General features: G+C 39.6%; 1 long non-coding RNA gene across 5 annotated transcripts; it reads right to left on the bottom strand.

Annotated features, from left to right (window-relative positions):
• Positions 1 to 24,882, bottom strand: LOC146440996 (uncharacterized). 5 transcript variants are annotated; one of them, XR_014849746.1, is made up of 6 exons: positions 22,218 to 24,882; positions 21,650 to 21,705; positions 16,951 to 18,394; positions 10,104 to 10,284; positions 8,862 to 9,455; positions 1 to 2,508 (listed from the first exon to the last, which is right to left on the bottom strand). It is a non-coding gene; the product is annotated as an uncharacterized LOC146440996 (long non-coding RNA). The 5 variants fall into 5 exon arrangements; XR_014849745.1 differs by lacking the exon at positions 1 to 2,508 and adding an exon at positions 8,044 to 8,750; XR_014849744.1 differs by lacking the exon at positions 1 to 2,508 and having other exon boundaries at positions 8,047 to 9,455; positions 16,951 to 17,027; positions 17,756 to 18,394; positions 22,218 to 24,513.
• Between the last annotated feature and the right edge of the window lie 1,664 nt (positions 24,883 to 26,546).

Raw genomic sequence — 26,546 nt, 5'->3', positions numbered from 1 at the left:
TTAATTGCAAAAGCTAAGGGAGAATTTAAAGAAAGAATGCATCCTTTCATTTAGCTTACAAAAATACAATTAGTAATTATTACTGATTTCCTGGAGAAAGTCCAGAGCAGAATTAAAAATATCTTGAGTCACAGGGAAGTTCATTGGTCCATGGGGACAGACATGCTGGGCTGAGGGAAGCTTATATTTGTTCAGCAAACTTCTTGTTTTTAAAATGATCTGTGCTGAATTACATATCAGAACACCCATGATTGGGTCTGTGCCAGGGCTGGAGAACTCTTATTTTTAAATGCCCATTATCTATTTTAAATAAAAAGTAAATCGGATTTCTGCCTGAGAATTTTGTAAGAGCTGCTGTTATAAGTAATACTCAAAGGTCATTGTAATCCAGAAAAATCGTTACAAGCAATCAGAAAAGCCATGAGCAGATCAATTTTATCTAAATTATTTTAGCTCACATGGGGCAAATTGACGCATTTCAGAGGAACAATATCCTTTAAAAATCTATCTACCTGGGATCATCTGATCAGCCTTTGCATTTGTTGCAGGCTGCATACACATGAATTCTGTTCAGCCACAGGTATCCAAGCAAAACTTGTAATTGATGTTACCCATGCAGGGGATTTGTTTCGTTCCTCCTTTCCCAGGACAGAAACAGCTCCTGCACAGGAGCTACTGCCTCTGCAGGGATGTGGGAGAACGCCACAAACACAGAATCACCATACATCTGAAACACATCTTTTTAAAAACAAACCCCCATATAAATGCATTTGGCTCTGTATCTCCACACTTGCTTGCAGCCTTTATTCCACAGTGTCTATTCAGCAGCCCCTGGGGTTAGCAGACAGTTTTCCAGTCGATTTTGATAGGAATTGAATCATACCATAATGACATGCATCCTGAGGATGACCAGCAAATTGTTCAGCCTAGCATCTCAGATTCATGCAAAATGCTCAGGATGAGAAATTATTGCCCATGGAAATTAGTGGGGAAAAATCAATTGACGTCAGCTAAGAATCTGGTCAGGCAGTTTCCAAGCGTATGGAATATGCCTACAGAGCCACACTGGTGTAACCATCAACAGATTCAAATGAAAAAGCAGTTCTTCTGGGTACACTGAGATTGCAGTGCAATGACCCCACTTGTCTGGACTTTCAAGCAAAGCTGCATGTGAGTTAATTTCCAGGCTTGTTTCAGACACTGTCTACCTTCAAAGGCACTCCCAGACAATTCTGTTTTTAATGGCATATCTCTATTACACTGTTAAAAAAGAAATTAACACCAAACTTGATCCTAAATTCATATGGAAGCTTGGCCCACTGGTTACAAAGAGCTAGGCTGTGGTCTATAGCCCTGATGTTTTTCTGCTGACTGAGAGATGCCCTCTGCTTGAGAGATTCTTGATGGGAGCAGAGCCAGCAGAGTCAGGTGTGTCATTGACTCCCACACAGACCAGCAGAAGGGACAGGCAAGGGGAGAAAAGGGAGACAGAACAAATTATTTTGGGGGCTATTCCCTAATGGGAACAGTCTGAGGAACCCTAAGCTTGTTCTAACCTATCCTTTGGATAAACATGGCATAGAACAATCCCCAACAGCTGGCAACCACAAACACCTCAATGTGCACCTTTTCCACTGAATAGAATCTGGTTTGTTGTTACCCAAAATGCTTTGATTACATTGTTTTATTTCACTGTAACCAAGCATCTTCCTTTGCTTGCTTTCTGTGCTGCTGTTGAATATAGGAACAGTTTGCACGTCTTCTGTGGTTCATGAAAGCAAAGACAACCCACTGCATATAAAGTTTCAGGACAAAAAGTCTCTTCAGAAGGACGTTGTTCTGGAAGAGCAAAATTGATGTAATTCTATTTTTGGGTGAAGAATAGATGTGGTAGTTGTTGTAAAGTCATCTTAGCAAATGCCTATGTGAAGTGGCACTGATGAAAACACAAACTATTGAGCAGTGAACTGCTTCATGTAGAAATTGTCAGGGAGATTCCTGTACTTACAGCAGGTGGACTGTGCGTTCTAATAGATCTTTTCCATCTCAGTTTTTTATCACTATGATTCATGCTAATTGTTAGTGGGAAATCACTTAGTGTCAGTAATAGAGGTGACACATTCATTTCTTTTTAGTCACTGCACATATATTGTATTTGAGGTGAAAGAAAGCGTTTATTTCTCTTCTCCTTTCCCCAGAAGCATGTTTGGATTTCATGCATAAATAGTCTTTCTTCCCTTAATCTGATTCACATGACAGTGTGCATTTGCATAAAGCTTCTTCTTGGGAAAACCATTCAAACCTTTATCTAGAGACAGTAGACATGTCGCAGAATTATGTCCTGTTTTACAAGACAGCTTCTTTTTTTCCTTCTTCTGATGCATTATTTGTAGCATATGCTAATTTATTATAATGGTTATTAAGAGCACAAGGCCTTGCCTTTCAGCTTTCCACATTTCCCCAGGCATACCCTAACATTCCTCTCTTTTCAGCTGTGCTCATCTTCTCCTGTCAGGAAGTAAAGAACAATTAATACATATTGCAGATAAAAATGTTCACACCAACCCACTCATTATTTGTTGTGGCTACAGCTCCAGTGTGCTTTGTGCTTTCTAGACATCCAAGCTGGATTTGCCCCAGCAAGAACATGAATGGTAACATACCATAAAGCTGCTCATTTTTACCACACCACCCATGTCTGACCAAAGGGACAATACTATAGTTTAGTCTAAAATCTACTTCTGGGCCAAATAAAGCTCAGATTCAGACCTGGCACTTGAACTTCTTCCAATCTCTGCTTCAGAGATACTCACCAGTTGAGACTGGACAGTTAAGTCAGGACAGCAATTGCACTTGCTGGCTTTCTGGCATCTTGGGTTCAAGTCTTACACCTGGTTGCTCTGCTATGAGAATATGAGCCCTCTAGACCAGGAGTGAAGAACAGTCTTCCTTTTCACTTCTAACACAGGCTGTTCCTTAACCAAGAAGGAAGGTTTCAAACTCCTATCCTACCTCCTTCCTAAATTCCATGTGGAAAAGCTCCTACCTGAGGGGGAGTCCATGCTCTAAAGCTTTGAGCTGCTGTTAAGTCAACAGAGTCATACTGGGATAAAGCTAAGGCCTGACTCTTTCTCTGGCTTCCACTTTGGGCCCTTTTTAGTCCTGGGATTCACAGCAATATCATCCTGAACTCTGACAAGATGTAGTGCGTATGATAACTTATTTTTGTGGCTATGCAACTGAAGAAAAAGAGACCCAGTCTACATAATCTTGGTTTTGAAAAAGCATAATCTAGATATACATTAATAATCTAGATATAATTATAGATTATATATAGATTATATAGATTATGATAAACTTTATAATCTAGGTATATTTTGTGGCTATTAACAGATGATAAAATTGTACTGGACATTTTTATGAAAACAAGTTTCTTTTGTCCCAGTCCTGATATAAAAGTTTGAACAGAGCCAGTAACAATCTTTTTCCTCTTGATAAAATATTGTATGTTTTAGGAAGCCAAAATCTATATGAAATGCGCTAAAATGTTACTTTACATGGAGTCACAAAGTCTCAAGTTGATACAATATTTACAATCATAACTGAATTTAAAAGCATCTTCTTGGGAAAAAGAAGTACAGCTAGATGTTATATCAACATTAAATCAACAGTTAGACTAAGAATAGATTAGCATCCATTCAACAGAGAGCTGGAATTGTGTTAAGGGGTTTGGTGACACCATAAACCACAAAAGCACAAGTCAATTAGCCTCTCCTATGGGGAGATTCTGAATTTGCAGCTCAGCTGAAGTGGATCCTGGTGAATTAACAGAGTGATAAACATAACAATACATCACTGTGTGCATGTTTAGATATCTACATAAAATAATTTCAACCAGTCAGAGGCATGCAGGTAGGTACTTTCCAATGAAATGAATGAAGGTAACACTCTAAATCAAATTGTCAGTATATTAAACTCACAGTTATTTTTACATCAATTATTCCACTGAGATAATTTGTAACAGTAATGGTTTCCAGAATGGCACCCCATATTTTCAAAATGCAGCAACAGTCCTTAATTATGAGGCTTATTTAAAGTGCATGCAAACTAAAGAAGGTGAAGGTTAAATATTATGTTTAAAATTTAGTAATTGGGAAATGAATCCTTTAAATTGGCAGAAATGATTCAGTGGGAGGCAAGTACTGTCCTTCTGCTGCTCAGTGCAACCTTTCCATTCTTAATTATTCCATATTGAGTAATAGGTTACAAAAAGGAGAAACTATTATGTATGTGCAGATCCAATTCATTTCTTAAGGAAAGCAGTCTGTCTCATCTCCAAACAGGTGTTTTCTTAAGGAAAGGAGAAGTAAGGTAAATCAGAGAATTCGTCCGTTATGAACAAATAGCCATTGAGGTTTGACTCAGAATCACTTTGGTACCCAACATACTGCAGTACTGAGATACATCTCCTTGGCTGATGGAGATAACCATCCACAGGAAGACTTCATTTTGCTTTTTGGATCTGGAGAGCTGTCATTACCGCAAAACTACAGCAATGCTGTGCTGCTTGGACAAACCCATCAGCCTGTCTGTAATCAAGTTATTCTGCTCAACAAGAAGAGGCACAAACACACACGTGTTTTGAAAGAGCAAGTGCTCACAGCACTTACCACACTGCCACCTGCCTTACATCCCATAGGTTTTCCACTCTTTGATGAACCTGGGGGGTCATTTGATGCCTGCAGTGCATTCTGTCATATACTTGCATGCACAGCGTAAAAGATTCCTCAGTAAGGAGTTCTCTCCTCTCACATTCTCACAGTCCTGTTCTAACTTAATCCAAGACCTACAGAGAAATTAGACGAAGGAAAAGCGGAAAAATTCACCAAAAAGCGAACTCCTGATAAGCATACCTCAAACATATTCCTCTGTATCTCCTGTAGTGAATCAGGTACCCAACCCTTAGGTATAAAGAGCTCTCTTATAATAAGCAAGCAGCTTTCCCATGGGAGCAAGGGCTGCCCTAATGCTCAGGTTGGATTTCACCCCATCTGCTGGAGTTTCTAGCCTGTTTTGTTGTTGCTACAGCCTGCACAACTGAGGAAGATGATGCACAGGAGTGAGAGTGCCAATGAAAGGAAGAGCTACTGGAGGTAATGCCTTTTTCTTCCAACAGCCTGGATCTGCAAAAGATCTCCACAATATCAATTTAGGGAGTGCGTATGTCTACATGTTGTTCTCAGTGTGTCTACAATGCCTATTCCACAGGGTAAGATCCTGTGGCTAGGAGACATCTAGGAAATGGTAACAACAGCAAGCCATCCCTACACTTCTGTTTTATCGGAGTAAATTCCTCTCCATCCTTTGTTACTAATTTGTTGCCAAATTTGGAATAAAAATAAATACCTAAACCAAAAGACAAGATTGTCAGTTAAAGAGCTCAAACTAGTCCTTCAACAGGGCTGAAATATACCACATCTTGCAAGGCAGAAAGTCTTAGAGAGTGGGGTACACAAAAGCAAACACTGGCAAAGGGAAGGAGGGACCACCTTTACTCTTTGCACTGTTCTGACTTCATTGCTCCAGTTCTTGATAGAACATCCCTGCTGTGGAAACACTCTTCTGTTTTTGATATGCCGTGGTTAACAGAAGAAAATTTAGCAATGAAAGACATGAATCTCCCACTGCCCAAACTCTTTCCCACTCTGTCTTCATATCCAAACCTACTCCAAATTGCTCTTTATTTCTTCTGTCCTGTACATGAAGTCAGACTGAGATTCATTTACAAAATGGTTTGAGTAACCACTGCTCTAAAGCATAAAGGGACCAAAACAATGGTACAGCTGTTCTTTGCTAAAGGGGTGCCAGGGAACAGGGCCAGGGAGTAGTGCCTGGAATAGGACAGCTGAAATGAGCAAGGTGACAGTGAGTCTCAGAAACCTCTTTGTGGATAAGCCTCCAAAGCCATAGCCACAGAATAATGGCAGTGCCCTAGCAAGCCCGAAAGATTGCTCTTCTTGCAAATACAGATCTGCTGTACCAGGAGAGCACTGTCTGCTGAGATTGCTTGAGCTGCAAGAGGGCACTGAGCTTTGGTGTACCTGTCCTAGAGATCTCCCAAAGCTAACAAAATGAACCTGTATCTAACAAAAATCACATAAATGTGCATTCCTTGCCAAAGTTAGGACTTGTGTTTCTGGGGTGAAGAATGGCTGCTTTTTCTTGCTAAGATCACTAACAGCTGAAGAAATCCAACAACCTTTTTTTACGAGCCCCTTAGAGCTTGTAAAATGGTATTAGCTATTATCATAGTTAATATTGCTTGATGTGGAAATGTAAACTTGGAAAAACAAGTACTAAAACATTTGTGTAAATGTAACTCCTGACATTTATGTTTATTAATTTGATTTTGAGCAGTTTGCCATATTAAAAAAGAGATTGATTACTCTGAATGTGGAAAATACCACGTTGTCACTAATATATTTTATTTAATTACAGAAGCAATAGAAAGAGGCTTTTAATATAATTCTCTTGCACAATTCAGTATGCAAGATTTTTTTAAAATCTAACACACACTTGACAAGAAACAGATATGTTGAAAGACATCAATAAATGTACTGATTAAGAGTTTGAGACACTTGCTTTAAAAATGTGGAGCAAAGGCTGACTATTCTAATTACCTGAGACATGTGACGTCAATTGTCCTTAATACTTTAAGAATGACAGATTACAAATGAATAGATATTAGGGCTTTCTGCTCTGCTGCTTGCTGAAGAATCTGTTGAAGGACAAGTACTTGGATATGTCACCTTGTGTCTGGGGAGGGGAGGGGAGCAGAGAAGAATGAAAGGATGGTGATGGGAAAAGTGAGATTATCTCAGTGTTGCATTCTTTCCTAAACCCAAAATGTTTTCTCCAAGAGAAAACAATGCTTTGTGTTTTTCAGTTAGAAATACTTAAAGGTATATGCAGCTAAGCTCCAAGCATTAGCTTCCCTTCAGAGCTCTGAGGAGTACTAAGAGACTGCACAGACCCTGTTTCCCACTTATATAAAAATAGGAACTAATTCTCTATAGTGCTGGACATGGCTTGCTGATGAAGTCATTTGCTGCTTTCAAAAGGCTCAAAACAAGAAATAAACTTCTAATGATGTTAATACAAACTCTCAGTTAAATATTTGATCTTTTTTCTAAGCAAGTCTGTGAGCATCTTTGCCCTCAAAGAAAAAAGTCATACCCAGGGATCCAACCGTGCTCCTCTACAATCAGGAAGAGTACGGATTGAGTTTAGCAAGTGTGGAATTTCCTTAGAGTAATTATTTTTACATGGAAACAGACAGTGCAAATTACAGCGTGATGCTAGAATTAGCACAGTCATCTCGTGTACATCTCCTGCCTAAAATAAGCCATAATTTTCTTCTTCCAGTACATAAACCTGGTAGGGACCCTTTGCTGTTGCATTTTATACACAGCCACAGGAGGCAAAGAATACCCAGCAGAAGTTACACAGCAAACACAACAAGTGCTATGGCCCAGGAGGGACTCTCAGGACAGCTGCCACAAACAGCTGCACCCATGCCAGAGCACAGGGTGACAGCCTTCCCTGCCAGAGGGTCCCATGGTGACAGGGCTGGAGTGGACCGAAATAATTCAGCCCAGTCTTTGCCCCTCTGTGACAGACAAGGGGTGTGAATTCTCCCAGTGACCACTGTTCATGCATGAATGCCTTCCTGTCACTCTTGACACAACCTCATTGAAACTGGTGACCTCGCCAGAGAGGTATTTATGACATGTTCATTACCCAGGGTCTGAACACCTGGAAGAGAAAAGGCTCTGGATTCTATTACCAATCCTCTAAGTTGTCCTGTTTCACTAATTACTTTTAATTCTCATTTATTGCAAATAATATGTCTATTTCTCTGCCCATCTTTCTTTCTGCACAAAATGCAATGTATAAAAATTATTTACTCTAAGTCACCAAGTAAGGAAATGCGACAATATTTCTCTTCAATTCCACAAGAAAGAAAATTGCTTTAAAAATGTTTTATGCACAAAATAATAATGTTTATTTATGTAAATACGTATTGGCATCTATTGTCCCCAACACAATTAACATTCCATTTCCAGGGAACAATTCACAGGCAGTGACTGAACACAAAATGCAGCACTTGAGAAGAAAGATTTCAACAAACACATACAGCAATGCGCCTAAATATATCATAATGGTTAAGGGACACAACAAAACCAATAAATCACTGCTGGCCATTATAAATTCAGCAGTGGATCAGTTAACATCGCAGTCCTCTGAACACATTTACCCTGCCTGGGTTTTAGCAACACAACCGCCCTTGTAGATACAAAATGCCAGTTAAATAGAGGTCTGTTCTCCTGTGGCTTTCCCAGAACTTAACCCAAGATGAACTCTAGCTAGTATATCTACACTGCTATCTGGAACAAATATCCACACTGCACATGAGACTGATGATAAATGTTTCTGTGAGGTTTTTTTTTGCAGAAAGACCAATCTCTTTAGAGTGAAGAAAGTAAAAAAGCAGCATACAAAACACACACAATTTAAAGCCTCAAAACACGGACTCCTTATTCTTTCCCCAGTGCTAGGCTTAGAAAAAATTGTAGGTAGCAGCAGTGCCCGAAATTCCTATTAAAAATTTTAAATGAGTGGTTTTGCTCAGAAACACTTCTTAGAAGTACTCAAAAAAAGAGGACTCAACATAATTTGATGGTGTTCTCCTGAAAACATAAAAGGTAAGAGAGAAGGGTGAAATTTAAAGGCAACAGGACAGTCAGTCCTTTCTGCCAGGACCAGAAAATAAATTGAAAGCAGTCCTATAAAACACTTACTTATAACATGAAATCAGTGAAGAGGTAGAAATTGAACTGGAGAATTGACTTCTCATCCTCTCGCTTCACTCCCTCCTTGAAAACAATCATAAAAATTTGAAGCAATTTGGCAAAATGGCCCTTTCTCCTGTTAGACTCCTTAATGCATTTTGTTTCTTCTAGTTATTCTTAAGTGCTTTATTAGACAAACAATTATATGATTCATGCACATCTAGGACAGAAAATATTTTAGTGAACTATTATAATTCTTGACTCTACATTCTTATGGTCAAAACCACAGGGAGACAAGACAAATTTACCTATAAAACCACACAAAGCTTTTTATTTTCCCTAAGGTATGACAAGTAGATGTAATTACAATTAAACCTTTAATGAAAACATTTTCATATTACTTCTGTCCAGGTGTTACAAACTCAGCCATATTTCAAGGACTTGTGAAATAAGAGCTCTGACACAACTAAAAGACTTTTAGAGACTGAGCCTACAGAAAACAAGGTAACTTCCTCCAACAAAAGGCATCAGAATGTGGCTTTTCAGGAAGAAAAATTCCGGCTTGAAGATGTTCCAAAGCACATTTGCTCCCAAGAGTGCTTGCTAAAAGAAAGAAAATACAAAAGGAAGAATATTGCAAAGGAGAAGAAAATCCACCTAACTCGAACCACAGCCATTTTCTTGTCTGATAAGTCCAAAGCCAGGTGGCTAGAATAAAAGATTGGTGTTTATCTGTTGGAAGATCTGGGGCTGATTCATTCTATTTACTGCAGCAAGCTCACCTGTGAGGCTTTATAGATGCCTTGGGGGAAAGAGCTCAGCAGGGGTTAACTTCTTGTTGTGGGGGAAGAAAGGAGAGGTGAGATTTGGGTTTTAATTGGTGCAAGGGGAAATCCCCTCTCTTTTATATATGTGGTTCAGAGAAAAACACAGGTAATAACAATAATAAAAAAAAAGTCTTAGGACAGGAGCACAATTCTTTAAGCATTTCCAGGTCAACTTGGATGTGGGGGAAGGGAGTTATCATTATAAAAGCTTCCCCTGAGGTTCAGTAGGGAACTCAGTTTTGAGATTTGTAGGAAGCTTTAACTTGTGTGAAATCTGTGAGTTTATTGCTTGAATTAACTCTGAGCTGAGGAATAAAGTATACTTAATGCACTTTTAAAGCACTGTTTTACTTCCCTGTTTGTTTCTATAAAAGGATGCTTTCCAAGCTGATCTGTGCAGTATATTTGTCCCTCTGGGTTTTACCTTAATTTGCTTGCTTGATCCAGAACTAAGAGACTCGAATATCTGATCCCAGAAGTTATTCGTTCATTGTGTACCACTGTCATTTCTGTCTTGCTTTCCATTTAAAAGATTCCAGCTTGCAAGATTGCAGTTTTCAAGTACTAGAAACCTAAAATGGCAATGCTTCTCTTCGGTGTAGTAACTGCAAAGATAAAAGAAATCAGTTAAAAAACCCAGAACAGTTGCTTTAGTCCAATTTGCAGTTGATGTGGGATAAAACACCAGGCTGTTTAAAACTAAAAGCGAGAACAGAAAAACCCCCTAACTTTTACATATGGCTGCAAGGCAGTTTATTTTGAGCAAAACCCCTCTAAAGCTATTCCAAAACGACTTGCTTGTAGAGGCAAGGTTTTTCTACAGCAGCGGGCGTGTTTAGGTGTGTTGCCCTCTGTTCTGCAGGGTTAGCAGATCTGCTCCCACCACCCCCCTTGCCCATCAGCTGCCAAAGGCCACCTCAATAACACAGCAGCAGAAGGTGGTGCCAGACTTCACCCCTTTTATGTCAGAGAGATATTTTCATGTCCTCCCCCATGGGTTTCTTTACTCTCTGAAAAAATACCTGAAGAAGTATATTACACTCTCTGGACAATTTGATCAGGAAACACAGCTGGCAAAAAATAATGTTTTATATTTGCGAATTTGCCCTTTTTTTTTCTGCATCTAGCTCCTTTTTAGGGTAGGCAGCTACCTACTTTGTCTACCCTCAAAGCTGGTCCTGGCAAATGCTGTGTTGTATTCCAACTGAGCCTATAAAGTTTACAGAATAACAGGTCTGCTTTAATGTGGCAAATGGAAGGGCCAGAGATAGGCCAAAATTACTTTGACATTTAAAAGTCCAGCCTCTTTCACTTTACACTTTCACTTAGTGCTGGAGTTGAGAAACATTTAGAAAAATAAAGCTTTACAGTTTCCTGTTAAATCTAACTATTTCATATGGAGTAATTAATTGTGCCCTTGCTCTTTCAATCTTCTCAAACTGAAATTAATAATATTGTGGGAAGCTGTGACTTTTACAAAGATGTGTAGTTTGAAAACTGTGAAGAGTACTGATTCAAAGAACAGAGTGAGAGAAACATAATAAACATTCTGTCTGGAGGAGAAATGAGCCTGTTTCTCAATTTCTTGTCAGCTGGAGTCTCTGAATTCCCCCACCTCGGTTCACCTCGTGAAGCGAGGAATTGGAAATAGAGGACTTGTGGATGTACAGTATGGCAACATGGAAATCTTCTGGCTCCCCAGCACTTATGTACCTTCATCTGTTATGATCTGTCAGCTGCACGCGATGCAAAAAAATACCCAGTTTAATATTCCATCCCATTATATTTATATATTCCATCCCATTTAATATCCATGATCAACTGATGATGGAAAATTTGGGACTGAAGTTATTTGCCCTTAGTCCATTTATTTGTTTCACAGAGCAGGACAAGTAGCTGCATGCTGTTGATTTTACTATTCTGTAACTCAAAAAGGAAATAATACTGTGTTTTTTCTTACTATTTTCTTGCAGTCTGGCCTGACCCGAGCCACACAGCTGCTGGCAACAGTACAAGGCCAAGCAGTGGCACAAAACAAGGATGGCAAACGTTGTTGCTACCGCTCCCCACAAAGGTCCTACTGCATCTGTCCTTCAGGGGTCATTCTGTCTCTGGATGCACATACCATCCTGCCCATTAGGAAACAAAGAAAGTTCATTGCTGCACTGTCAGATCAAAACTAGTGATGGTGGTTGCACCCACAGTGATGGACCCTAAAGGTCAGGACGATAACTCCACAGAGCTAGCTATGATAACTTTATCACTCTGTAGAAAGATTGATCAGTTTAATCCTAATTTAAATGCCTGGTGTCTGGTCCTCTTATTCCCTAGTGAAGCAAACAAGAAAACAAAAGTAAGGGAGCCTGAAGTTTCTGGGGAATGTGGACATGCCAATGAAATATGCAGAGAACCAAAGAGAAATTTTACATGAAGAAGGTATGAAAGAAGTTAGGAATTTTACCACCAGCTCTGGTGGTAGCAGCTGTGTCCGCATTGGGGCAGGACAAGATGTAGTTGATTTTATCCCTGGAGAAATTAAGCAAGGACTCGGAATCCAACCAGCTTCCTCCAAGAAGCCTTGGACAGCTGCACCCAGTTCTTCCCACCAAGAGGACTGGAGCATGGCCACTGCCTTCATGGATCTGGGCATGAGGCCTTTTGTGTTGGCAGCTGCTTTGCTGGTGCCAGTGGATTACAGTGCTGACTGGGATGAGATCTCCTGTCACTACCTTGAGCTCTGCACCAGACTGAAGTGATGTTTCCTGGCGTCTGCCTGTGAGTTGAGTCAAACCCACCTGCAAACCTTAAGTAAAAAAATGTAGCTAATAATCAAACAAATCCTTTCAAAGAGATTGGAGTGCAGGAAGAAGGAATAATTACAGCAGGAATAACAGAAAAAGGAAGAAAAGTTTGGCTGAGATCTAAAAGGGACTTGTGAGATGAGAATTTGCTGTGCCTGGTAGTAAAGTATCTGGCTGCCTGCATAGGTTTATTACCCTGAGTTGAGTGTTGAGGGTCTTCATAGAGGGCAGGGCCTTAGCTGTTCAGAAAAATTAAAGCTGTTAAAAGTAGCTGCTCAGCACCTGGGAATACAATCCTAAAAGCCACCAGCTGAAGGAGAGAACTGCCCAACCTAAAGTAGTAGAAAAGGCCAGTATTTCTAACTTGTAAAGAGAACCAATTCTATCAGAGAGCAATTCTCACTCTTCATCGACAAATGTACTGAACATCTTTATATTGATTTGAACATGCCTGTGGAGAACATTAACCTGGATTTAACCAAAGCTGTTCCCAAATTGCAGGTAAAAAGAAATGCAGAAAGAAATGTTGATCTGCCTCCTCCATTTGTTGTTCTTTAAATGAGGCATGAGCCTGCTTCTAATAAGTAACTTGAGAGACAAAAGGGGGGCTCTTAGCTTAGGTGGGAAATTCCCAGGAATTCAGGAGCAAAATCCTGCTTTTCAGTGAGGTGAAACTATTTTCTGAATTTTTACCCCAATATAGAGTAACTCAGACATTAAAAGTTTGTATTGCTTAGGGAATCAAATCACTTGCTAGAGCTCCTGGAGTAATTTCCCAAAACAAAATATATTTGTCTTTTCCATTCAAAAAAAATTAAAGATACTCAACACACATGCCATGCTAAGGGAATTCTTGTTTGCAACAACAGTAAGAACACTGTGAGATCCAAAATACTCCACATGGTAACATACAGGAAAACAAAACATCTGTTCCTCAGATATTTCAATCTTTTGGACAGAAAAATAGCTAACACAAATCATTATGCTTTAGCTCACTGATTAGCTTCTCAGAGACCTCCAAAACTCCATGCACCAGAGTCCATTTATATGCTGCACCAGCTTTTGCTGTTTCCTTTTTCCATGTCTTTCAGAGTCATCCCTATTTATCATAATTCCCACATGACTCTCCTAAAAATCATTGTCTGGGAATATTCTGGGGCAGGATGCGCTTGCTACTTTGACCCAGGGATTGAACAGACAATGCCCCATTGCTATTGTCTTGGCAATATGTCACTACCATTACAGAAATAATAGATTTAGCAGATGTCTAATAATCATTGATACTGTTAATAAATACTATTAAAATTTTTATGTCAGCTATTGTTATTTATAACACCCTAATAAAATCCTAACGTGTAAATTAATGAAGTAAAAATGTGTACTGTCATGCAGCACTCCCTTTCAGCTTCATTTCTCTTGGTTTCTCCCTACCTACTGGAAGAACACAGCCAAAGGATATGGCAGGGCAAAAAATATTTTTGAGGTGGGAAAATCCTTCTTCATTGGGAGAATTCTTTGCCACAGCTGGCTGTAGTAGAAAACACCTGAACCCAAACAGCTAGGATGTTCAAGGAAGTGCTGTATTTCAAGCTTTTTCAATAATGTTATGGTGTTATTTTCTGACTTGCAGGATGTTTATGAGTTGAAATGTGCACACATAAGTTGTTTTAATCACAAAATACCATGTGAAACATGTGCAGGAATGACTCCACAGAGTCACTTTATACACTGCCTTGTAGCTGCTCTCATTTTCTGAACAGAAGCCAGCTTAATGAAAAAGATATTCCAAGGCAGCAACTCTCAATTTTATGTTTTGTTTTGTTTTATTTTATTTTATTTTATTTTATTTTATTTTATTTTATTTTATTTTTAATGTGAAAACCTGAAAACCCTTTCCAGGGAAAAAGGGGATCAGGCTGAAACCTGTTAATGGTAAGACTGCTTTTCACAGGACTTTTGCAGAGTCCCTCTCTCTTCTCCTTCCAGACTGTCTCAGACCATGGGTTTAAAACATTGCTCTGAAGTTAGTTTCCAAATGACAACATAAAGCAATGAAACAGAAACCCCTCTGGCACTACTGTACTATATTAGAGTACAGGGAAACTGCAGGGAAAAATGATGTTTCATCTGAGAAGCAAAAGGCAAAGTTGTTTTATAGGGACATAACCTCATATTTTTTCAGAAAGTGTAATTGAGTAATAATCAATTAGGCAAATTTAAAAGCCTGTAATGAATTACAGATATGATTTCTTTGTGGTTGCATAATGGTTGGAAAATGGATTTCTTAGAGACAAGACAGCAAATGCTTAACCTGGGTTATTGCCTGGGTGTTGTGTTCCCTGACAATCCTCAGGTGAGATTGAGTTTTGGAAGCAATTTTACTTTTTGTTGTGTTGTTCTTTAGGCGTGAGAATCAAAGTTGTGCAGTCCTACAGCTCCAGGTGTGAGGATCAACTCCTTGTGTCCTTCCTTACCCTCATAAACATGCATCAGACCGAGATGGGTTGGTGACCAGTTTTTTATTTTGGTAATTTTGTTAACAGTCTTACAGAAAAAGTCTTGGGGTTTGAAAGCATGCTCTGGGGATTTAAACACTTTCTTCCTTCTGTGGCACTATATGGGTAATTTGGTGGTATCTTGGAGCATAAAACAATTGGCTGTGGATGTGTAATGAGCTGGTTATCTTATTTGCCTTTACAAATCAAATTAAAGAGACTGGGAAATGCCCTGTTTAAAGGATGGGTGTTTTTTTTTCAGGGAAGGCAAACAGACAAAGTAGATAAAAGCTGATATTCGCATTCCTACATTTAGTTCCTGTGACTATGGACATTATAGACATTAACCTGTTTAATATGAATACTGTCTCTATAGCCCTCACAAAATGCTGGTAATAAGAGCTAAACCATGCTGTATTTCATTTCATTCCCGCTGATAGCATTTATCAGCAAAATCTGGATTTAAAAACCCCCAAAATATGCAATTTAAGCCTCATCATAACTGGACTGCTGAGGAGGAAAGTGAGGGGATTATCTGGAGCCTGGAAGCACAAATATAAGAGTGTATTGTCAGCATGGGCTATAGGCCTTTTAGCAAATGGTAGTGTAAGCTTCAGCTGACAGGCCTTTTCACAACTGACAGATGAAAATATGAAACTTAAATTCTTCATGACAGATAGCTGTGCTGAATGAAGAGGCCAATGGGACAGTGCTGGGCTGGGGGTGAGAGTGACAAATACAGGCCCAGTGTCTACAGCAAGGGATGGCTCTTTGTAACTCATACACAATTCATTCCTCAAGACTCTCCCATTTTGCCAAGCAAACTGTTATAACAGACTGGGGTTTTTTTCCCCTCTCCTTTTCTTTCAGATCAACATCCTTTTTTAGTAGATGAATGCCAAGTCTTAAAAGACGGGGGTGGAAGATTAAATTTAATATGCAGGCATGAAAGATGTTTCCTGGATGCTTCTCCATTGGACTTTTCCACCCAATCTAACACACTGCTATTGTAGGAAGCTTATTCACTGGTTTATGAACTGTGCTTAATCCTCAGTGATGCAAAGCTTTGTCAAACTTTTTTTAAAACTGGATTTTGAAATGACTGCTCCTTTCTGTCAGCACCCCACCTCTCCAGTGCTGCTTGCTCATATGTTTGCATTCCCAACCAGGATGCTCCTTGGTGCAGGATGGGACTTCTGGCACAAGATGGAGGTCCTGGGAGCAGAGCCCAGCCCAGACCCTACCTGCAGATGTGGTTTTGTAGCAGGAAAAGCACAGGGAAAGGTTCTGTGCAGTCAGAGGGGTTCTGTACACCTTCACTCGCAGAGCCAGCCCCAGTCCTGTTGCCGAGCTCTCTCATGGCTCCACCATGGTGCCTGCAGCCCCTGCCCACAGGGAGGTCACTCTCCCGTGGCCCCAAGAGACTCCTGAGGTGCAGCTGCCTCCTGGGGACAAGCAGCTCCTGCAGATGTTGCTACATCATCTGCCAGCACGAGTTTCCAAGCTAGTCTCCTTCAAGCCATGCTCTGTCCAAGACAGGGCTTGTATGGCCGCCAGACGGTTTCCTGGCAGGAAAGCTCCTGGCTTGGTGTCCTGCAGGGCATCCCACAGGGTGATGGCAAAGGTCTCCTCTGACCTTCAAGTCAATGAAAAAGAGGAAAACACCCAGGCAGGTTTTGTTGGTTTGTTTGCTTCTCCTTTGCAGAGGAAAGTGCCCAGCTATGGAGCCATTATGGTCTCCCCTGTGTTTTCAGCCTCATTACTGGGCTATAAAAAGGGGAGATGGGAGCCAAAAATAACAACACTCAGTATGGCCTCAGGCCAATCCCAGAGTCATTACCTCCACAGAATTCCTTCTGAAGTCAATGGACTATAGGATCCAATCCTTAGTATTTGTCTTCTTTTATACAATTTGTAATTATCAATACAAAAAAAAAAAAAATAGAAAGCCCTAAGGTAATATGTTAATTCTTACCAGATGCACTGTATGTATCCTTATATGCTAGAAGCCTGGCAGGACTGCAATGTCACAACAGACATTTACTGAAGTACCTGGGGAAATGTAACAAAAAGTGTTAGTAGAAAATGGTCTTTCAGTTAAATTACCTAATATATTTGCTAATGGTATCTGATTTAAAAGCCATAAAAATACTAAGTTAAAAGCACATTAGAAGATGTGGTATATTTATAAGTGTTTGTCACCTTGGCAACAAAAGAGAAATTCCAAATCTAACACTAGCTTTCATGGGCCAAGACCTTTGAAAATCGATAAATACCTACACTTTATAGCAATGATCTTCCCTCAGTGAAGAAATACCCCACTGTAAAAGGAAGCTCTTCATTGCATAACAAGATTTGTGATAGCTTTCAGCTATGGTTTTGCCCTGTCTGCCCACAGTAGTATAATTTATAAAGTCTTGACAATGAAAACAATACATTTGCAAATATGGTAAAGCACTGATCTTTTTTGTACCCTTTTTTGTAACTTCCAGCCCTAATTTCCTTTATACAAACCAGGTTTCTTAGCATCTTACTGAGCTCTAGCCTGGGCTGGATCAGTTTGCAGATCTATAGCTCTGCTCTGGTGGCTGTGATGGGGGCTCTTTTTTCCTGCCTATGAATAGCTGTGTCACAAGCACTAAACTATGCATGCCTTGATAAATGTAGTACCAGTTTCAGCTCTGCCTTCCTATATAATATATGGTCCCATAAAAGTGCACTTTAAGACTAAAAGGAAAGCTATTTGCTCACTTGTGATGCAAATGCTTCCAGTATATTACCTCTGCATACAACTGAGTATAGATCCTTATTATGTTAATTCTCAAAGCTCCACTGGTTTTCCCACTGATCATAGATGAAGATCATAGGGACAGATCCACACAAAGAATTAACAGTAGCCAAAAAATATTCATGCTGTCCAGTGGACCCCTCCAACACTGCAAAGCACTGTTCTGAGTGATGCCAACAAGTTTCCCTGAGAAGTCAAATTAAGCATGAAAAAGAATGTCCCCCAAACTAAGCATTACCCAGCATAATTGCCCTTCACCTGTAACCTCACATCTGATGGAACTGACTAAACAACTCGATCACAAAAAGAAAAGCAAAATCTGTTGTATGTGGGTAATCTCTCAGCAGAGGTGAAACCATATGGATTCAAAGCTCCAAAATGCCTTTAAGGATTAGAGAAGGCTTTAGAGAGTTTTAGGTAGTACTAGATTAGATACTGCTGAGGATCTCATATCCTTCTTTTTCTTCTTTTTCTTCCAATTTTGTAGATGCTTTCATTTTTCTTCTACTGTTGATTCATGATGTTGACAATTGGCTAAAATGCATTGACAGCTGAGCTGTCCATGATCTCAGGAGACACTGAGCCAAGCTGCACAGAAAAACTATTTTTATTCTTTATTCAAATCAAGTATCTATGGGAGAGAGGAAATTATCAATATGAATTATAAATTTGGAGAAGTTGCTTTGGAAAGAACTTTTCATTTCAGAGTTGTTTAGGACATATCAATATTAGTGTACAATTCTGCTGTCCTGAGTCTAAAGTTTGGGGGTTTTTTAAATAGGAAATTTAAAACCACATATTTCTAGTCTGCTTTAGATTTCCCTGTGCAAGTGATCATGCCTAACTAATTTTCATCATGAGCACACCTTGCTTTTGTTAAAATTAATGAGGACTGAGAGTGTTAATCAGATTGGACCTCCAACCTTGTACAGTGTTTCAGAGGATTGAAGACCGAGCTCACAGCCCTATCCATCTCTATCCATCCATCCAGTTGTGCCCCAACAACTCCTGAGTGAACATCTCCAGTGAACCATAGAACTGACCCTTGTATTAGTGAAATTGCTTTTTAGCAAAATACGTGCAATTTATATGGAGCTGATAAAATGTCTATTAAGGCACTGGTTAATAGATGTGGTTGGAGCTATTTTTCAAGTATTGATAATAGGGTGGAAAAAGGGTTTCAATTAACTGAGGTTGCAAGAATCATATGGATAGACATGTGCTCTTACACTCAAGTGCACAATTTTCACTGATTGATAAACCTAACACACCACTTGAGACTACATTCTAGTTACATCACTTCACCATTAAATTCTTCATTTACCCCCAAATGAATAGATTAACATTAAGTAAACTCTACTGAAAAATTGTACCTTTCAGTGAAACTTCAATATAAATTTGTACCAGCCATAAAAGATTACAATTTATCCTTTCAAAATCATTATTTAAAATGTACAATTCAAGTTTTCTATGCAATAGGTGTTTCAGACGTGCTTGTTCAATGTTTATGCAAATCTGCAAAAGACTAGCTACACCATGCACATAACAAAAATATAACACATACAAGTAGATTAATAATATAAAAATAAATATAAAAAGATGATTAAATTTTATCATGAAGGTGATCACCCATATTATTTCAGCAAATTTTTATTCATAGTTTTTGCTTGCTCGTATGTAGGCCTGAAATAGAGTGGATTTTCATTTTGTTTAAAATAAATAAGGTAGGTCATATGATTCTATCAATAGCATCAGCATTTTCTATGCTGGAGAAAAATGACTATATTATAGGGACATTCCTGAAAGTCATTGAAAATACAGAGAAGAGGGAATTGGCCTAAGAAAAGATGTAAAACCAGTACCGTTAAAAGATTGTCAGGACTGTGGGCCAAATTTTGAAGAACATGGGGTTCTGTGCAATCGAGATAGCTAATTGTAATACCTCAGAGAATCTGGACTTCAGTACACAAGGTTTACCTGCCCAACTGAACTAAAGACCGATTGCTACTTCCTTTGTGCTTTTAAGAGGAGATGGTTTTCCATTATACCCAAAAGGCCGCTGCCACAGGTCCTTGGCAAATATTTGGAGCCCCTTAGGGTCATTAGCAGTATGAAAAGATATGCTGTTTCTAAATAGTCTTGTATAACTTAGTTAGGAATTGTTAATATCTGACAGCATAGGGGAGATCTGTCAACTTCTTTCTTTCTCTTTCAGCATTAAAAAGAATATACATTTTTTTCAATTCTCTTTTTAGGTTATGGTTTAAACTGCTAAAACTGAAAAGCCAGGCATTTGGATGTATTCGGTTACATTGTGCCAATAAACCATGTGTGTGATAACTAGTTGGGATACAAAATTCTAAATTTAATCATATTTTTGGGAATTGAGGAGCCATTGCTTCAGTTGCCTCTCAGATCTGCATATGATTGTTTAAATTTATTTTTCCTTGTGGCTTACATACAGCCTGCATAAACACTGACCATACAATTTCAAACCTTAGTGTTTTGTTTTGGTTATACTTCAGACTGCAGCCACCTCAAACCACTTCTGAGTGAAAACACAATGGCAAAAATGGACTTTTCCCTCCAGATGACAAGGCAGTGTAACACAAAGAACAAAAATCTACTTTTTTGAGGCACTGACTTTTTATATGGCCCATGACTCCTTTGCCGTTAATGTGCAAGAACTTCTGTGAAGATGGTGCCCTAGTCAGGCAGAATGATGCAATGGAGAGGATCTAAAAGTCCCAGCATTTCTGAGATTTTGTTTTTTAAATAATTGTTGTTGTGTTAACTTTAAATATATTATCAGTTTCCCCAAAGATTGGAAATTGTTCTGCTGACCAAAGTTATGTATATTTCTGGTAAGCAAAAAACTGCTCACTTAAAACATAGATATCTGTTCTGAATGGTTTTAATAAAATCTGTGCTACTAAAAGGAAAAAAACCAAAACTATCTAGATTTGCAAGAACATGAAAACAAGATTATAAAACAACCTTCCAGACCTCAAATATCGGACCTGCAGAAGAGCTTAGCATTGGTATCCCTGGTTGTTTCAAATCTTTCAAAATCAGGCCCGGAGCCTGAATAAGAATGTCACCACAAGACATTTTCGTGCTATTTGCAGATTTTCTTTACAATACCTCCAGCTTTTGATTGTGCTAAAGGCTTAAAAGCAAATCAGAGAAAAGACTCCCCTATTGTGTATTACAAAAGATACAAGCAAGAAACAGTAAAACTGAGAGTGCTGTTTCCTAATGCACTCCTTCACATGACAATCAGTTTAGATCTTTTACTTTCTTTCTCAGCCAACCTCAGTAACAATGTGCTCAAATCTAAATTTTTTTCTGTAATATTCTGCTGTAGGTGATCCTACCCACTTTTAATTTACTTTGTATGTTAGAATAATAGTTAGCACCACTGTACTATCATATGATCCTGCTTAATTGTATAGTTTACCTGTACAATAAGTACTGTACAAATAAATATTTTAACTTAGGTGTGTGCATACCATGTGGACAAAACGATTTTATATACATACTCAGTAAAACCAATGGTTTTGTAGATTCATTTGACATATGCCCACCATTTACTCTGATGCTGTTTTTATAGAATTTCAGCTGTCACTGATGCTACTGTATTTGCTACGGGATTGTGAATTAGAGTTACAAAAGATTTATGTGCTTTGGAAAGCAGGGTAGCACAATAAGAGTTTGTTTCCTAGGGTTTTCTTTAAAATACAATTCAGAGCGAGTTCCTATCTAACAGAAACAAAAAGAACTATCAGTTTTTCACTGTTGTGCATACAATGGCCCAGAGATGGCTGGGCCAGCTGCTGCACTCGTGAGATCTGGTTGGATGAGGAGAATTAAGATCAGGACTTGCCCACATTGCTTCTTGTGGCTTTGATTTGACATACTGCATCAACTTCACTTGGTAACCTAAGACATACTGCATCAACTTCACTTGGTAACCTAAGACAAAAAGCAGACTGATCAAGGTCTCAAGAGTATCCTCGTTTAGAAGGAAATTAGTTGACAACTCTGCTAGTGGCACAGCATTTCTTCATTTGTTTCTGTGGAAAACCTCTAGATGATTCATCAAAACCGCTGCACTTGCTGAAGAAGATATGACAAGTTAACGGGAGCTCTTAGGAAGAAGGTATCCTCTGCTTTGCAGGATGGGTGAGGAGGAGCTTTGGGCTCTGTGGGTTTCTGTGTGCCACTGGCACCAATGTCTGTATTTCTGGGTGGAGTGGGTTTGCTGCCCCTCTGCCTGGGCAGCAGCTGGGAGGCCTGGTGTGGTGCCCCTGCTCACACATCACACTGGCCCTGCACTGCTGGCACCTGTGTTGTATCTCCCAGGAGCTACATCCATGGCTTCAGGATTTACACATGCCTTAGACACCTGACTTTCATTGACTGCAGAAGTCTATGTGATAAAATACACCCACCTCATTTTCCTGACATGTTTGCAATGAAGATGTGTCTGCAAGCTTAGGAAATAAACCAACTGTCCAACACTTCTTCACAGGCCATGGATGAGCCACGTTGGGGCACAGGAGCAGTAAGAAGTGAGGAGCAGTGGAGAGCAAGAAATGAATTCTTCTGTGGGGACAGAAACCAAGCTACCTAGATCCCAGCTGCCCGCCTTGCCCATCACCTCACTGAAGGGACTGGGAGGGAGGGAGAGCAGGAACCAGCAGGGAAAACAAAGGGAGTTGAGGTGAGAAAGGAGGGAGGAGAGGTGTTTGACTGAAGTAGAGCCCTGAAGAAAGAAAAGGTAATTCTCTAGGTGTTCAATTGCATATTGAACATTCTTTTTTTCCCCTCAGTACACAAATCAGTTTTTAAAAGGTTGTGTTAATTGGCAATAATTCAGTGAAATTCCCTGCATTGAGGCTGTGCTGCCTGTGACACTGCAGAACAGCTGAACGACAGCCAGGGCTGGTGACAAGAAGGCCCCAAGGGGTTGGAAGGGCAGTGAGTACACTCTGCCTGCCAGCACAGCAAAGCCAACACCAGCAGCATGCTCTGAGTGACACGTACTGCTACTGCCAGCTCCCACCAGACACACCAGAGAAGCTCCTGGGGGAAATGCTGAGCTGTTAAGCAAGCTAAACAAATACATTTAGGGCTAAAATTTCCCTGGAGGAATTTTGCCAGAGAAATGTGGCCAACAAGGGTGGCTGCTGTTACCTGAACTTGTAAGACATTATTTCCATCTCCTGACTTTTCATACCTAATTATGGGGAAAATCCTCCTAATATAGTCAGAGATGAGATAGGTCCCTTCAACTGCTTACATTTCAGGGCTAATATTTAAACCCAGATGCTCTGAATCTCCACCTTGAAAAGCCCATTTATCTCTTTTCTGAACTGAGAGTGGAGAGGGGCTGTATGAGTAAGTCCCCTAAGGTGAGGGTGGCCTCAAGTTTGGTGGCCTGACTCTTGCTCTTGAAATAGTTTAGGTATCATTAAGTCCCACAGCTTGCCAGGATTGCTAATGAATAGCCCTGCTTACCTATTTGAACATCAGAAATGATACTTAATAATTATTCCCAGGCTACAACATTTGATTTTATTGGGTTGAACTTCATCCTGACCCCACCTTAGATATGTAAAGGTAGAAGCATGTTTGAGATGAGAGAAAAGGCCTCCTGTGTTCATTTGATTCCTAAAGAGTCAAACTAACCTATCCCGTGAATATCTCTTGTTGAGGCTACCACAGTGTAGTATTCTCAGGGCAGGCATGGCAGAAATAAATTAAGTCAGTTGTGAAGTAACATGAAAAAGACACTTAAGCACAAAACAGTTATTTCAACTTAAGGTAGGAATTCAGTCACTTAAACATAGGCAAGTGATGCCATTTAAGAAACCCTGGGGTATTTTGCCCTATCTCCAGCTGCAGTTGGGAAGGGCCAAGGTCTCCCAGATGGTATCAGGTGGCCCTGTGTTTTAGGGAATCTCAGCTGACCTTAGAAACCTGTTTAGGCAACTGAATTGTACCCTGACAATTGTGATACTTGCATGGAAATTCAAGTCATGGTGAAAGGTACCTAGGGATTAATTTCACGTGATTACCCCTTGTAAATTCAAAACATCCTTAAATTTTGCATCAAGGTTCAGCAATAAACATTCTGCTGATACAGCTGTATGGAATATACAGTTATCCCAGGACTACTTGGCTTTGTGAATTCTGGTTCTGGATGTATCTGGTACTCTTCCAGGGTGTAGAGCTCAGAGGCCAGAGATCAAGCAGCCAGAAAATGAAAGGGGAACAATATTTAGGAAGCTTCCTGTGCCCTATACAGAGGAAGAGTCAAAGGAAAATAATGGTGAAAATCCGTAATGATGGACTGAGAGGAGAAGAAAGATGACACCAGGAATGGTAAACAAAGGCAGGAAATAGCCTGCTGGTGGTGTTAGTTCTTGATTAGGAGCCCGTTAAGTTTTGGCTAGAGGGCTAAACGCAAGGAGACATTTTGTCAGCCCCAATGTGGAGAGAAAACAGAAAGACAATAGAACAATTAGATAGAGGAAGAGAGCAGAAGTGAACAAACATATTGCCCCTATTACAATGACACACAGCTAGAGCTTTGTAGCAATACTGCCCAGCTGCCTTTAGACAGAGTGAAAATGAGAAAATAAATCAAACCCTCTTTTGACTGTCAAGGGCAAAGAGAGAACTGTTTCTATTTCAGCCACTGGTAACCCGATAGCTTGCCACAGCATATTTCACATAAGGAAGTCTGTAAAGGAACATCTAAGTGTTCCTTGTGATTAATATTCCTTACGATCTGCAGCCACCTAATCGCATCCTGACCCCAGTGAGGGTCAGCTCTGAGAACAGATAGGCTGTGGAAGCAGGGAGGGCTACCAGGAGGTGCTGGGGAATGATGGAGCAGCTGGAAAGAAAAAGAGAACCTCTGTAGACATGAATAAATAAATAGTGGCAAACCAAAGGCACTGACCTCAGGAATAATGCCATGGTCCAGAGCCACGCAGAGCTATTGAAAGAAGTATGGCAATCCATTCCCAGCTTCCAGATGCACTGAATGTAGGATATGCTTTTTTCCTTCAATTTAATCCCAAAAAACTACACACTGAAGTGCAGCAGTATCCTGAGGCAAAGAACACTATCTCTGAAGGGATTCCTAGGGTGCATTAATCAGTGCTTGGACTGCCCAATACACTACAGGATAGATATTCTGCACTGCACAGTAATTCACACATTCTGAATGGTAACAACAATAATAAGCTTTCCTGTGTTTTTTGTTGTTTGGTTTGTTTGTTTGTTTGTTTTTTCCCAGGAATTAGGTGTATTCCTGGATCTCTAACAGCCTGGACCATAAGACAGTCCCTCTCCACCCAGATAAGCTTTGTAGGCACCACTGGTGTGAGACAGATATGTCTGAGCTGGTGAGCCATTAGATGTAGGTCTGTGCCCACAGATTTCACATTATATTGATACACAGCTGGATCAAACACAAACTATGCCAATTTTCTTTGCAGCACAGGGTTTCTCTGAATAGGCACTGTATAATAGCCTGGAACCATGCAGACCTCCAAAACAACAGGTACCCAACATATCTAAAATCTTTAATATGGCCTTGAGGTTTATTTTTTTTTCCAACAGGACACCTTTAACTGCTTATAAGCAAATTAATTTCCAATCTGTTCTATTTTCTCCTCTTAAACTTATCCTCAGAATATGTTTTCAGACATTAAAATACCCAAATAAAAGAAAATGGGCCCAGGCATTTAAATGACTAATAATCTACCTAAAAAAAAATCTGGAAATCAGAGTGTACTACACACACCTTTTGTTTCACCTTGAAGGAAAAAAAGGCTCTAATTTTGAAAAAAAAAAAAAAAAGGTTTATTTCCATTTTTCATTTATGCAAATTACACTCTGAATAAATAAATCTACATAATCCACCTCCCTGCTAGACAACTTGCAGTAACATTTGCCAAGAGAAAGACAGGCTTTTCTGATACTAATGCATAAAACATGCTGAATAAAAAAATTAAAACAAATCATATTGAGTAAATAGCTGATGTGCAGCTCTGGAAAGAATAATAGAGGTACTGATGAATTACTCAGGATTGTCTTGTTCAATTATTTCTAACATGTTACCAGTTAAGGGTATATTTAAGTAAAGGTTTTAATACAGAGGGTCATATTCAAAACCACTGAAATCTAAAGGAATTTTCTCCCTTTAATTTCCATGCAACAGGCATGTCGATCTCTCTACTGAAGCATCCAATAATGTCAGGCTGTTGGTCTTGGAAAACCAACCTACTCAGCATGTAGCTGATGTGCTGTGCAGGAGCTACAGCTCCAAGAAAGCAGATCTCTCACGCTGTTTTGGGAATGTAGGAAGTGCCTTCCTTAATTTGATCAAAACTAATCCTTGCTCTCTGTATCCTGTGTCCATGTGAGATACACACTTGGTGACTGTAAAGGTTGCTGCCAGTCTTGGGACTGCCACAGAGGAAGGATCAAAAAAAATCACTGGCTGTATGCTCTTTAGAGGTATCTGTGGCCTTTCCCCGCTCTGATTGCTTAGGGTAGATGTTGAAAGGCAACTCTTGTTCTTCATGGTCCATCCAGAAAGTATGAAACTCTAATCATACTTGGAGCTTGGGAACCCTCCTGCAAATTTTCCACATTGGAGAATCTATTCTGGACAGTTGAATCCTTATGCTATTTTCTCCAAAGAATTAAAACTATTCCATGGGGCTGGGTCCACCAAAAGGCTTGAGTATTATAAGCTGCAT

This window comes from Lichenostomus cassidix, chromosome 2 (genome assembly GCF_008360975.1).
Source record: "Lichenostomus cassidix isolate B80296 chromosome 2, HeHo_3.0, whole genome shotgun sequence".
Classification (NCBI taxonomy): domain Eukaryota; kingdom Metazoa; phylum Chordata; class Aves; order Passeriformes; family Meliphagidae; genus Lichenostomus; species Lichenostomus cassidix.
Note: the sequence above shows the minus strand (reverse complement) of the source record. Positions and strands in the feature narration are given on the sequence as shown.